This window comes from Symphalangus syndactylus, chromosome 3 (assembly GCF_028878055.3).
Source record: "Symphalangus syndactylus isolate Jambi chromosome 3, NHGRI_mSymSyn1-v2.1_pri, whole genome shotgun sequence".
Taxonomy (NCBI): Eukaryota; Metazoa; Chordata; class Mammalia; order Primates; family Hylobatidae; genus Symphalangus; species Symphalangus syndactylus.
This window is the reverse complement of record NC_072425.2, coordinates 145,199,197-145,211,966: the sequence shown is the minus strand read 5'-3', so window position 1 is coordinate 145,211,966 and position 12,770 is coordinate 145,199,197. Positions and strand designations below refer to the sequence as shown.

Below are 12,770 nucleotides of genomic sequence, written 5' to 3'. Positions count from 1 at the left end.
CGGCAAATCACCATGGCACGCATTTACCTATGTAACAAACCTGCACATCCTGCACATGCACCCCATAACTTAAAATCAAAAAAAGAGAAAGAAATCACAGCCAGTTCTCATTTGTGCTGAGGGGAATTCAGCAAGGGTAACCAAGCAGAAGCCAGGGCTCCCTGCTGAAGCCACTGTGCAGGTGTTAGATGTTTGGTGATTTCCCTAGTAATGCACTGTGTGGAGAGGCTAAAAACTCCTTTCTCCTTTGAGATCCCCTTGATGCCTTATCTTTCCAAGCTAAGTCAATCCCCCATTTCCTCCGAAATGTGTGTTATATTCTGAAGTGGAAATACTCTGAATTCCAGTTGCAGCTAAGGGCTTACTTGAGCATAGAAGAGGTTAAGTCTTCGACTTAGGTCTCCTTTGTGGCTATTTGAAAAAATTCAGAGATGAGGATCTCCTTGAGCTCAGGAGATTGGTTTCCCAGGGGGACACCCAGAATCAGATTCCTGCACTGAGCAGACTTTGCGTGGCTTCCCATGACCTGCTGCTATCTAAAGAATTTTTAAATACTCAGAGAATGCCTTCTTGTTTATAGTGAAAAATAATTCAAGGTTTGAGGGATTTATTACTCAAGGCTGAAGGATAAACCTCTGCATTCTTCATTTTGGACCAAGGTGGCTGTCCCTAGAGCCTCTCAGCATCCTTGTTTCTTCTGGGCCACACAGTTCTTTTTTCAATAAGCTTCCGAGGCAGATAAGAAGAGGTGACCTCTGTCTCTACCCACTCTTCTGAAAGGTGGAGTCCAGAGAACAAGTCTTACATTTATATGAAATTGAAATCATTCATTGTTTAAAAGGCATTTACTGAGCATCTGCTATGTGCAAAATATTGTTCTTTATGTTGTGAAAAATACAAACAATAAAAACCCAAAACAGAAAACAACCAATCAGAATACATTATCTGTTTCCTCAAGGAGACAATACAGGAGAGAAGAAAAAGATGAATAATGTCACATCTCAAGCCAAAAGCCTGGACACTACCTTGTGAATTCCAAGGGAGACATTCAAGGGTGTGGAGAAAACCCAAACATGCGAGGGCAGAATGGATACTTTATTTATCTCTGGGGCAAACAAAGACATGGAGGCAAAGATATTTTGTAGGATAGTTCAGCCTGAGTCCACAGCACACATGTTGTGGAGTGCTGGAAAATGAGATTGAAGGTGGAAATGGTAGACTGAGGCTATGCTGTGGCATGTTTTGATACAGAATAATACCGTCCTGCCCAAAGTCAGCATTCTTTGATTGCATGAAGAAAGTGGAATTTTATTATTAATCTGGTGCAGTTAGTAGGAAATCAGAAATAGGAAACCAACACAGCATGGTCGGTGATGATAATTTTAATACACATATTAAATGGTTAATCTTCCTAAGTCATTTATATTACATAGGGAAGACTTTATTGTCTGTATTTTACAGATGAATACATTGAAGGTCAGAGGGGTTAAATGACTTGTTAAAAGTTATGCATAAGGGCCAGGTGTGGTGGCTCACACCTGTAATCCCAGCACTTTGGGAGGCTGAGGCGGGCGGATTGCCTGAGGTCAGAAGTTCGAGGCCAGCCTGGCCAACATGGTGAAACCCCATCTCTACTAAAAATACAAAAAAAAAAAAAAAATTAGCCTGGTGTGGTGGCACATGCCTGTAATCCCAGCTACTCAGGAGGCTGAGGCAGGAGAATTGCTTGAGCCCAGGAGGCGGAGGTTGCAGTGAGCTGAGTTCATGCCACTGCACTCCAGCCTGGCCTACAGAGTGAGACTCTGTCTAAAAAGAAAAAAAAAAAAATTACACATAAGATAAAAGGACCAGCCTTCACTTAGACCCAAGCTTCTTTACTCTCTGTGTGTCTCTGGTATACCAAGTCCATCTTGTTCCAGAAACAACTAATCAGACCTCTTCTAAAATGTTCTATAAAATTTAAGTTTTTGCAAACATAAGGTGGCTCTTGATCCACAGAGGTGGGAGGTGGGCATAATTATGCAAGATATCTTTGCAGAGGCTTTTTGAAAGCAGAGGAAATATAGGCTGACTTTCTAAATTCCACCTTTTTATTTTTTAGGCAAGGTCTAATTCTGTCACCGAGGCTGGAGTGCAATTATATAGCTCTCTGTAGCCTTAACCTCCTCGGCTGAAGTTATCCTCCCACCTCAGCCTCCCAAGTTGCTGGGACTATAGGCTTGTGCCACCATGCTGGCTAACGTTTGCATTTTTTGTAGAGATGAGGCCTTACCTGGGCTGCTCTCTTATTCCTGGACTCAAATGATCCTCCTGCCTTGGCCTCCCAAAGTGCTGGGATTACAGGTGTGAGCCACTGTTCCCAGCCTAAATTCCACTTCTTGAACAGTCCTGTCCATTTCAGTGTCTTGTGATGAAGAGATTTTATTTGAAGGCTAGTGAAAATATAGCGAAATTCATTCAGTGCTGAGATACTTCCTGCTAGTGAGTAATTTATAAAGGCAAGTTATTTTTTCTTAGGCCAATAGGGTGTGATTGAACAATTATTATAACACTTCTGTGTTCATAGGTCCAAGGCTACAGCTTTTCTTATTGCTAGAGGTGGGATGTCACATCATTGTAACTTGGCAACTGATAAGTTTACCAAGTTCTATTCAACATAACTTTTTTTTTTCTGGCTTCATTTATGATGCAAGGGACCGTTGGGACTCCAGGAGGAAAAAGACTTTTTATCTAGAGAAAAATTTAGCTTATTTAGAGTCAGTTCTCTCTGGGGTTTTAGGAGAAACATCCAGAGTTGCCATGATTTGCCTCTTCTAATACTTCCTGGTTGTAAAACTTTCTTTTTAAATAATCTCTTCTACTCTTCCTCTTCTCACCCTACACTGTGCCCACCATTACAGATATACGGATATAAACTCAAGGTGCACATGAAGCTGCTGAGACGGAGAGAATTCTATTCATTTGGCAGAAGTGGATTAAGGAAGACACAGAGGCAGTCAGTTCCTATGACACTCAGCAAAGGCTTGTTTTCTGGTTTTCAATTTCCCTTTCCTTCTTGTTTTTTTCTTGGCCCCTTTCCCGCCTCACCAAAATTATTTTCTTTTCACACCATTTTGGATATTGTTCCCTCTCTGTATTCTGGTATATTCCTAGATCAAGTCGTCAGCTAAGAAAATGTCTTGTAAGTCATTTTCTCCTTATTGTGAATTCCAGGGACTGAAAGATCAACATGGAAAGATTCCAGACACCAGGAAGACAGTGTCCCTACTTTTAATTCATTGTTGATTAACTTGTTCATTGAAGACCTGAATTCTGACAGGAAAAAAAATTATTCTTCTCTAATAACTATTTTCAGACATGTTCTTTTGTATCTTCCTTTCCTACTTCTCATCACAGCTCAAGCATATGTCATAGATTTGTGGTCACATTCTGGGATTGCTAAATCCATTGAAACCTCAAATCTCATATGCAATACTATTTATCTGCTCTATCCAAATTCAGATTTAACTCATTGTTCAGGGATCGTGTGTGTGTGTGTGTGTGTGTGTGTGTGTGTAGGGAGGGAGTGTTTAATTTTCCATGATTCCTTTACTTCCTCTCTCTGCTACTTCCGACTTCCCAGAGAGAAGGAAGGGAAAGGGATGAAGGTTTGGAGACAGGTGCATAGAAGCTGTGCTGGCTACTGCTGCACTCTCTCCTTTACAATGGCAGCTACTCCAGACAGTCTCCTGCCTTAGGAATGCACCATAAAAGAAGCAGTTATTGGTTTCCATTCCAGCCTATAACCTTTAAACCCCAGTGCATGCTTGTCATACCTGGGTGAAATTTCTCAGCTCAGCAGAAGTGCTGATTTAAGCGTAAGTGATTCTGCAGCTCCGCTTCATTAGGCTGGTGAATAAGTTGCCAATCTTCTTGAGGCACTTCAACTCCATCTCTGTGGAGACCCTCTTGAAAAATCCCCCCAATGGGAAGGAGAGGAAAAAGGCCAGAGCATTTCTCTCATGCTCTTCCTACTCTAACAACTCTCATTTATGAATTCCTTTTAGATTTCTGGCCTTTGCTTTGTAGAAGCTGGTTGCTTCTCCAGAAGTTACCTGGCTTGAGGGGCACAGGACTAATCCTACTATTTTTTATTAAGCCCTAGAAGGTATTTGTTGTAATTCCAAGATACTATCTTTAGGAGAAAGGGGCAATTATCTATTGCCCCTTAATTTGGGGCTGAGAGAAAAGGAAAATTCTATTTAATATTCTGTTTAACATTCTTGTATTCTCAGACCCAATATAATGTATGGCATATAGTAGAGGTCTATTCAATATTTATTTAATGAAGGAATGGATAAATGAATGAATAAAAGAAAGATCAAATAGTTAAAACGGAAGAAAAAGGAAAATCATTCTGGTTCAATGGTCCTAAAATTATATTAATGGCAATCTTATTAGTTATCTATTGTTGCCTAATAAATTTCTCCAAAACTGAGCAATTTAAGGTAACATTTATTATCTTAGAATTTGTGAGAGACAGGAATTTAGGAGGAGCTTAGCTGAATTGTTTGGATCATGTTCTCTCATGAAACTGTGGGCAAGATGTCGGCCAGAGCTGCAGGTGTCTGAAACCTTGACCGGACTGGAGAATCCATATCAAAGATGGTGCACTCACAGAGCTGATGTCTCCACCACATGGCTTCTCCATAGAGCTACACACAATGTGGCAGCTGGCTTTCCTCAGAGCCATAGTCAGAGAGAGACAGAGACTATACCAGAAGCTGCAATGTCTTTTATAACCTAGTGTTGGAAGAGACATAATTGCCATTTCTGACATAGTCTATATTTCACACAGGCCAACTCCAGTATAATGTGCAAGGTGACTACACAAGAGTGTGAATAGCAAGAGGCAAGAATCACTGAGGCTCATCTTGGAGGCTGACTATACCACAGCAGACTATTCATATGTCTTAACCCTTTGAATGCTCATAAATTCAACAACACAGAAAAAACAGACCAATTCCCTGAAAACCACCAGCCACCCAAACTCACTCAAGATGAGTTTGCCAATCTGAATATTTCTATAACCATTAAGGAAATTCAATTTGTAATTAAGATGTCCTGAAGAAGAAATGTCCAGGTCCGGGTGGTTTCACAGGAGAGTGCTACCAAACTTTTAAGAAGGATTGACACCAATTTTAGATAATATTTTTCATCTCATTTTTTGAGACTAGAATTACTCTGATACCAAAAACTGAAAAGAAAATACAATTTAAAAAAATAAAGAAAACTATAGACAATTATTCCTTATAACAAAAATCCTCCACAAAATATTAGCAAATCAACTACAGCAATGTATAAAATGAATTATACACCATGACTAAGCAGGATTTATTCCAACTATGTGGGGCCAATCTAACATTCAAAATCCATCAGTATAATCCGCCATATCAACGTGTTAAAGAAGAAAAATCACATGATCGTATACATCAATATAGCGCAAAGCATTTGACAAAATTCAACATCCATTCATGATTGAAAAAAATAACTCAGAAAAATAGGAATAGAAGGGAACTTCTTCAACTTACTAATGAGCATCTACAAAAACTCTTTATCTAACATCATACCTATCCTTACCCAACGTTCCTTGAGACACCTTATCTTTTTCCACCAGATACTGAAGTCTGTGTGTTTAGTTCCCTTCTCATGTCTCTCAAATTCCAGTTATGAAAAAGAAGGATGGATTCTGATTCTGTTTGGATTGATGAAGAAGAAAAGGAAAAGAAAATGGTTATCTTCAGAAGTTATCTGATTTCCTACTAAATTCCTAAACTCAAACATAGTTCACCAACATTGCTATTAATTTCCTTCCAATGATGTGTATCTAGTTTGCATAAAAACGTATTATCCATTTATTAACATGGCTTTTGCCTTTTTTATTGTGAAGGAATAACCAAGATTTAGTTATTCTAAAAGTGTAGATACCTATGTCTCGGCCTTAAATTCATTTTAAGGCTTTACTACATTGACTAAAAATGCCTTTATCTGAGTTTTTTAGATAAATGGCACAATGCCAAAACTTCATCTGGCATCTTACATATAGATTCAACTCAATAAACATCTGACATTAATACTCCATTGTTTTTATTTTTAGAGCATAGTGGGGATTAGGGAGACAGTGAAAGCAATTTATAGTGCCACCTGAGGTATGGTGAAGAAAGCAGGGAGCTGTTCACAGATATTTTAGAGATCATATGTGAAACTAGGATTGGATTTATAGAAATGACAGATTATCATACATGTCTTTACAGAGCAGAGAGACGGTCAATGGATGGAACTATCAGGTTGATAGACACAGGCCATCTTGTGAAAGATCTTTCCAATAATGGGCTATTTAGAACTGAGAATCCACTGATTTTTGAAGTAGTAATCTACCCATCATAAGGAATATTCTACTAAAAATTTCAACATTAAGGGAGAAGATATTGTGGCATTGAGTGAAAAGTAGAGCGACATAATCTTGAAGGCCCATGCAGTTCTAAGATTCTACATGTTTATGCTCATTGATTTAAAAGATTCTGTAAATTTTTTAACATTCAAAAATGTGCATAAATGTAGACTTGTGAACAAGTTCCTATTAAAACATTCCTATACACAATGCCATTGGAAACAAAGTCATCCGCTCAATCACCAAGTGGTTTGGGCATCTTTAACTAAATAAACTGAAAACGATGCATGAAGAAAAGATTGACATGGACTGGCAGAAATGTAAAATCTATTACAAACTCTGACAAATTTCAGAGCATTAACTCTATTTTGCAGAATCCCTAATGTTTTACTGAAAAGGGAATATTCTTTGACTCAACACTATACTAGTTGTTATGGTTAGTCTTCTGAGTTAACTCAGCTAAAAAGCAGGTTATTTAATCAAACGCTAGTCTGGGTGTTACTGTGAAGTATTTTGCTGATGCAGTTGTCTTTAAGTAAAAGGTATTACCCATGATAATGTGGATGAATGTCATCCAATCAACTGAAAGCTGAACTGCACAGTAAGTTGAACCATTCGTCTGTTGAAGGACAGCCTAAGGGCTATCCTGGAGGAGGAATTCTGTCTCAAGGCCCTAGCATCAAATCTGTAGCATCAAATCCTACCTGAGTTTCCACACTGTGAGCCTGACATATGGGTTTCAGACCTGACAGTCCTCACAACTGTGGGATGAGGCAACTACTCAAACAATCAATCAATCAAGCAAAGGTGGATTTACATATTCTCTTGGTTCTTTTTCTATGGAGGATCCTGACTGATACACTAGTTCTCTTATGTCCACTACTGAAATGCCTGCCTTAGGGAGAAGATGTTGTAATTTGATTGGTATATTCCAGAGTGTACTGAAGTCAAAATCATGATTGCATTAAAATGGTATAGCTCTCTTTACCTCCATTTATATTTCTTTTGTGCCATACCTTCATTTATGCAAGCATTTTTTGCATTAATTCATCCTTATATGAGCCAAATGATTGTAGTCATTTGTGGTGGCCTAATTCAAGAATTTGATAAGATTACTCACTGTCAAACGTAGAAAAGATCTTAGAAATCAACCAGGCCAAACTCTCACTTAATAGACACGGAAGAAAGATAGCAAAATGATGGCTGTTGCTAGTACTGGGCTAAGAAGCCATGTTTCACACACACAATTTTATCATTCTACTCTGCCTTCCTCTTCCTCCTGCCAGTAGTCTCCTCTCTCCCTAAGAAAATGAAAACTGATTTTGCTACCATAGGGTAAACCAAACTAGCGTCTAGAATGAGGACAGATGATTACGGATGGAGTATACAAAATCATGAGGAACAGAAGTTGCTACGTTCTATTCTGGATTCCTACTATGAACAAAGGCATTCAAGTCTCCAAAATTAGGGTGGCTAGCCACATCCTTTGGTTTCTGGAGCCCTCTAGGAACTCTGGCACAATCAAAGCTAATACATTACACTTGAATTCACATACGGTTAAAATATGTACCTTTCTCTGTCCAAATATAAAGCATCCAAGAAAGAAAAAGATCTTTGGCTCCCAACAGCAACTGGTAGAATTTGTTTCCTCTCTAAATATAGTTTCATTTTTGAAATAAAACCAAGAGATTAACAAACAGATTATGATATTTGTACAGAGAAAGTGAAATGCAGCGTCTTAGATTTGATGCTGAAGTGGGACATCGGCTTTCTTCTTGGAATTGCGACTCTTCATTGTATATGATTGTGAATACTCTTCCAGCTGGCATTTTATACCCTGATGTTAAATACTCATTTTTTTGGGGGGAGCATGAATTTGGGTTATGAGGCAAATAAAATAGTTGTTCTTAATGCCTAGAAACAGATTGAAATACACTGTTATAGATCTTACAACATTTTCCTACAGAGGTTAAAAATATTCAGAGATTCCTGAGTTTTACTCACATGAAATTTTGTGCTTATGCCTTTTTCTCAATTTTGCACATATAATCTAAAGAATAAATTAATGACTCTAAATTAATGACTCTAAAAGATTTGTAAACATAGTACGTCATTGGATCTTGATGTTAACCCTATGATGCACATTAGGCTTAAAACTAAAGCTACAGTAGAGAGTTTTGTGATTTCCCAACATCAATTAACTAGTGATCAGCAGCGTAGGATCTTAAATCTATGTTTCTTGTCTCTAAATGTCATGTCTTTTGATTAAGATTTTTGGCCATATAGATTACGAAAAAGAAAAGTTAAACAGTGGAATCACTCTATTTCTTATTTATGGTTTGAGAAAGATTGGCTCTCCTGGAATTTAATTCTCAGTGTCTAAATTTAATATCAAGATCTCTAATAAAGTTTTATTTTTATATCTGTGGAATGCATGTCTGCCATAAATGTTGAGCAATTTCCACACTGTTGTAAGTAATGAATGTGAAATTCAAGTGCTTCTGTGATTTATGCCAGGTTGTTGGCATTCAACCATGACTCACAATTCCAAGCCAGCAGTTCTAAATCTCTCCAGTCCCACCTTTCAGTTGGGGAGTTCCCAGGGTTAATGGTCTTTGGAGCCAATATGCTCCCTGAGTTAGCTTTGAAGGTGATTCATTGCTCTGGTATGAAGTTTGAGGAACAGCCAGTTTAGGTGGATTCCATTCAGCACCCAGTTCAACAGACAACACAAGACTGATTCAAACCCTGGCTCTCCCACTTACATAAATGTTACAAAATCAACAAACATTTACTTTACAATAATTTGATTTGCATTTTTAATGCAGTCACCAGTTATCTACATTGGACAATGCGGGAAAGAAAAGTTGACTTGCTTATTCCTGTTGGCTTATGCTTGCAGGAGGGTTAATCTTTGCCCAGAAAGTGTACACCTCACAGCTGAATCAGTCTATCTGTCTAGAACACTCCTCAACATTATGCTGTTACTCGTCTGAAGAAGTCTGTTTTTCATCCTCTGTTGTGATGAATGCCCATATTTTTACTCAAACTTGAGCCTTTTTTCAACCAGTAAAAATAAACCTTCTTGTCCTAAATAAAAAAGACCACCTCAAAAGTTGGTTCAAAAGGCATCTTGGAAATCAAGTAGCACTTACGCAACATGATTTGCTTGTATTCCTGTAAGTGACAATGACTCAAAATCATATGGATTAAATTTTCTTACAAATAAATACAGGCTCACTAATATAGAGTTTGGTTTGTATTTTGCCAATACTACAGCAACTTAATAAGGATTTGTAGCCTTTCTTGAACCAGAAGGATCTGCTGTTCAACAGCAGAAAGTAAAATGGATCACAAATATGTAATGTTCCAATAGATATCAAGGAATTCTAAAGACTTTTTTAAAATTAGGCTAGCTGTTGATTTTGGTTATAGTTAAAAATTTGCAAATGCTGTAATTTTTAAGTTAACATAAACAAATACTATTGTGGTAAATTAAAACATTTCTTTTTTCATTAAAAGGCATTGCCAGTAAAGAAACTAGGGACAAATATTTAAGATGAAAAGGGACAGAGAGCAATTCACTGACAAAGCAAAACAAGAATTGAAAATTTCTTCTTCCAAGCCCCTTACTCAATCTGTTTTTGCCTTCCAACTTCATCTAGTGATTAAAGATAACATAATATTAACAGTAAAACATAAGATGAAAATAGTACTAAATGCAGTAATGCAACCTTAACTAAATGTAAAAAAGTCACTTAATATCCGTGCTTAGAAATGGATTACTTAATGATTCAATAGTTGGACTCGTCCAGCTAAAATATATGCAAAATATGGTTCTAAACTGGAGAAATTATTATCTGAAGATAATAAGATCCTCCTTTTTTCAGCCATGTCCCAGTTATATGCAAATAACTATAGGTTATAGTGAATAATTCAACTTCATCTGGATAATGCTGAACAAAACTCTAGAGAGGAATTGTAAAAAACAAATGTTTTTATTTTTATAATTTTGACTCAAAGCCAAGTCTTACAGGATTTTGCTTGGAATTATATTCTGTTATTTGCAAGCAAAGAGTTCCCTAGGCTTTTAGATTGGCAGAGCTAGTAAAATACTGTTCATCTGAGGCTGTTGAATCTTAGCATTCTAAAAAGTTCCAGTCTACTACTGCTGCTAAACTTAACCTCAGGTGAGCCACACCACTGAGGCATGAGGTTCACTATTCTTTCCAGCGTACGAAGTGAAAGTTCCTTCTGCCTGTGGTTTGACGAACACACTCAGACAGGATCAACCTGAGTAAGGCCAGTCCTTTAGCTTTTCATTGCTTTACCAATTATTACTTTAGTGCCTACTAGGTATTCAGGTACAGTGTGAGGTCCAAGCAATAGTTTTAGTTCCAGGGAACTCAAAGTCTGGTAGTGCAGAGAAATGTTGAAATAAATAATTATGGTCAAATACGAATCTATAATAGAAGTAGACATAGAGTGCTGTGGTCTTTCAGAATTCAGAATGACCAGTTACTTGAGGTTGGAGTTGGGGCGAGGCTGTATCAATTGTCTAGTACTGTGTAACAAATCATTCCAAAAAAGAACCTTCAAGCAAAAGGTATTGTTCATGATTTTGCTCTGGGATCTGGGCTCAGCCACACAGCTCTTCTGTTGGCATCTCTTGGGATTACTCATGGTGTTTTGGCTGCAGCCAGAGGATCCAAGAAAGTTTCCTTCACATACTTGGCAGTAACATGGAATTTGCAGCTGAGTGTCTTGGCTCTCCTCCATGTGGCTTTTCCAGCATATTGACCCAGGTTTTTAATATGGGGGCAGCAGCTTTCCAAGAGAGTGAGAACAAAAACTGCAAGGCCTCTTGAGTGAGACTGGACAGTCACACAGTGCCACCTCTGCTGCACATTCAACTGGTGAGAGCAATTAACTGGGTCATTCCAGAATCAAGAATGGGGAAAACTGTCTCCACCTCCTAATGCCAGGAGCTGCAAAGAAGTGGCCATTCTAAATCACAGGGGTTAGTTAGGGAATATGTCAAAGCAAGCACTTTTGAACTGGGCCCTAAAAGATTTGTATGTGTTTTCAATGCTTAAGTGTGTATGTGTGTGTGTGTGTGTGTGTTGTGTGTGTGTGTGCTGGGACAAGGGATATTCCAGGAATGGCAGAGGAAACATTCCAAACTTAGTGATTAGCAGGAACAATGGGTGGTGCAATATTTGTGAAACTGCAAGTAAATGTACATGGATGAATATAGAATGCATCATATCCTCTGGGGTAAGGGTAACCTGAAGAAGAATGATGGTAAAAGGAGTAAGAAAAAAAAATGGGTCTAGAGAGGCAGATTGGGCAAATATTGTGAAAGACTTTATGTGAATGACTCAGTGATTTGGAATTTATCCTGTAGGCACTGGGCAACCAGGAATCATTTTCACAAGTTTCAGGACTTTCAGGGAAGTCACTGACTAAATATTTGTCACATAAATAAAACCAAGTTAGTGCCAGAATTTGATTTGCCATCCTTGAAAAACATTGGATAAGATTAAGAAGACCTTAATATCCTCCAGCTGACTTCTGTGTCTTGTTCAGTCTGGGTCCCTGAACTACCAGTAGTAGCCCTCAATCTAATGATGGTTTCCAATGTGTTTCAAGTGACAGTCTAACTAGGGAAGGATGACGACTAGGAAAAGATCTTGAACAGGATACTTGGTTTTACACAACTGGTGTGCTTATTTGGAGTAGGTCTGGAGGTCTGCTCAGGATTAACAGTGGGGGTGCCAAGAAACAACATGTTGACACCAAGACTGAGGAGCCCTCTTCTCCCAAGCTGCTCACCCCTATGGTAATGTAGGTCAACTGTTGAAAGTTAACGTTGATGTTGATTATTGAATAAGAGAAACTTTTCCTTAGCTTAAAAAAAACCTTTCAAAGTAATTATAGGCTCAGAGTGTTGTGCAAAAGAGTACCTAGGAACGCCTGCACCATTCACCCAGCTTCTCCCAAGCATGGCATCTTATTATAATGGTAGTACAACATCAAACAACGAAATTGACATTGGTACATTGCTGTTAACTGGACTATAGATCTTATTTAGTTTTCAATACTTTTACATGTATTCATGCATGTGTGTATGTATGTAGTTCTATGCAATTTTGTCCCATATACAGATTCATATAATCATTATCACAATCAAAATACAGAATTCTTCTATCACCACAGAATAACTCCTTCATGCTGCCCCTTTATGTTTGTACCTCCTGTATTTGTTTGTGTTTCTATAAAGGAATGTCTCAGGTTTGTTAATTCAAAAAGAAAAGAGGTTTATTTAGCTCATAATTTT

The 12,770-nt window shown here is 38.0% G+C and overlaps 1 long non-coding RNA gene across 1 annotated transcript in view; it reads right to left on the bottom strand.

Moving 5' to 3' along the window:
- The window catches only part of LOC129478431 (uncharacterized), a 28,363-nt gene extending 17,403 nt beyond the window's left edge, over positions 1-10,960 (bottom strand). The window contains exons 1-3 of the long non-coding RNA XR_008656434.1: positions 10,784-10,960; positions 8,001-8,082; positions 5,620-5,734 (exon numbers count right to left, since the gene is read on the bottom strand). This is a non-coding gene — a long non-coding RNA (uncharacterized lncRNA). The remainder of the gene's footprint in view (positions 1-5,619; positions 5,735-8,000; positions 8,083-10,783) is intronic.
- Positions 10,961-12,770: the final 1,810 nt, after the last annotated feature.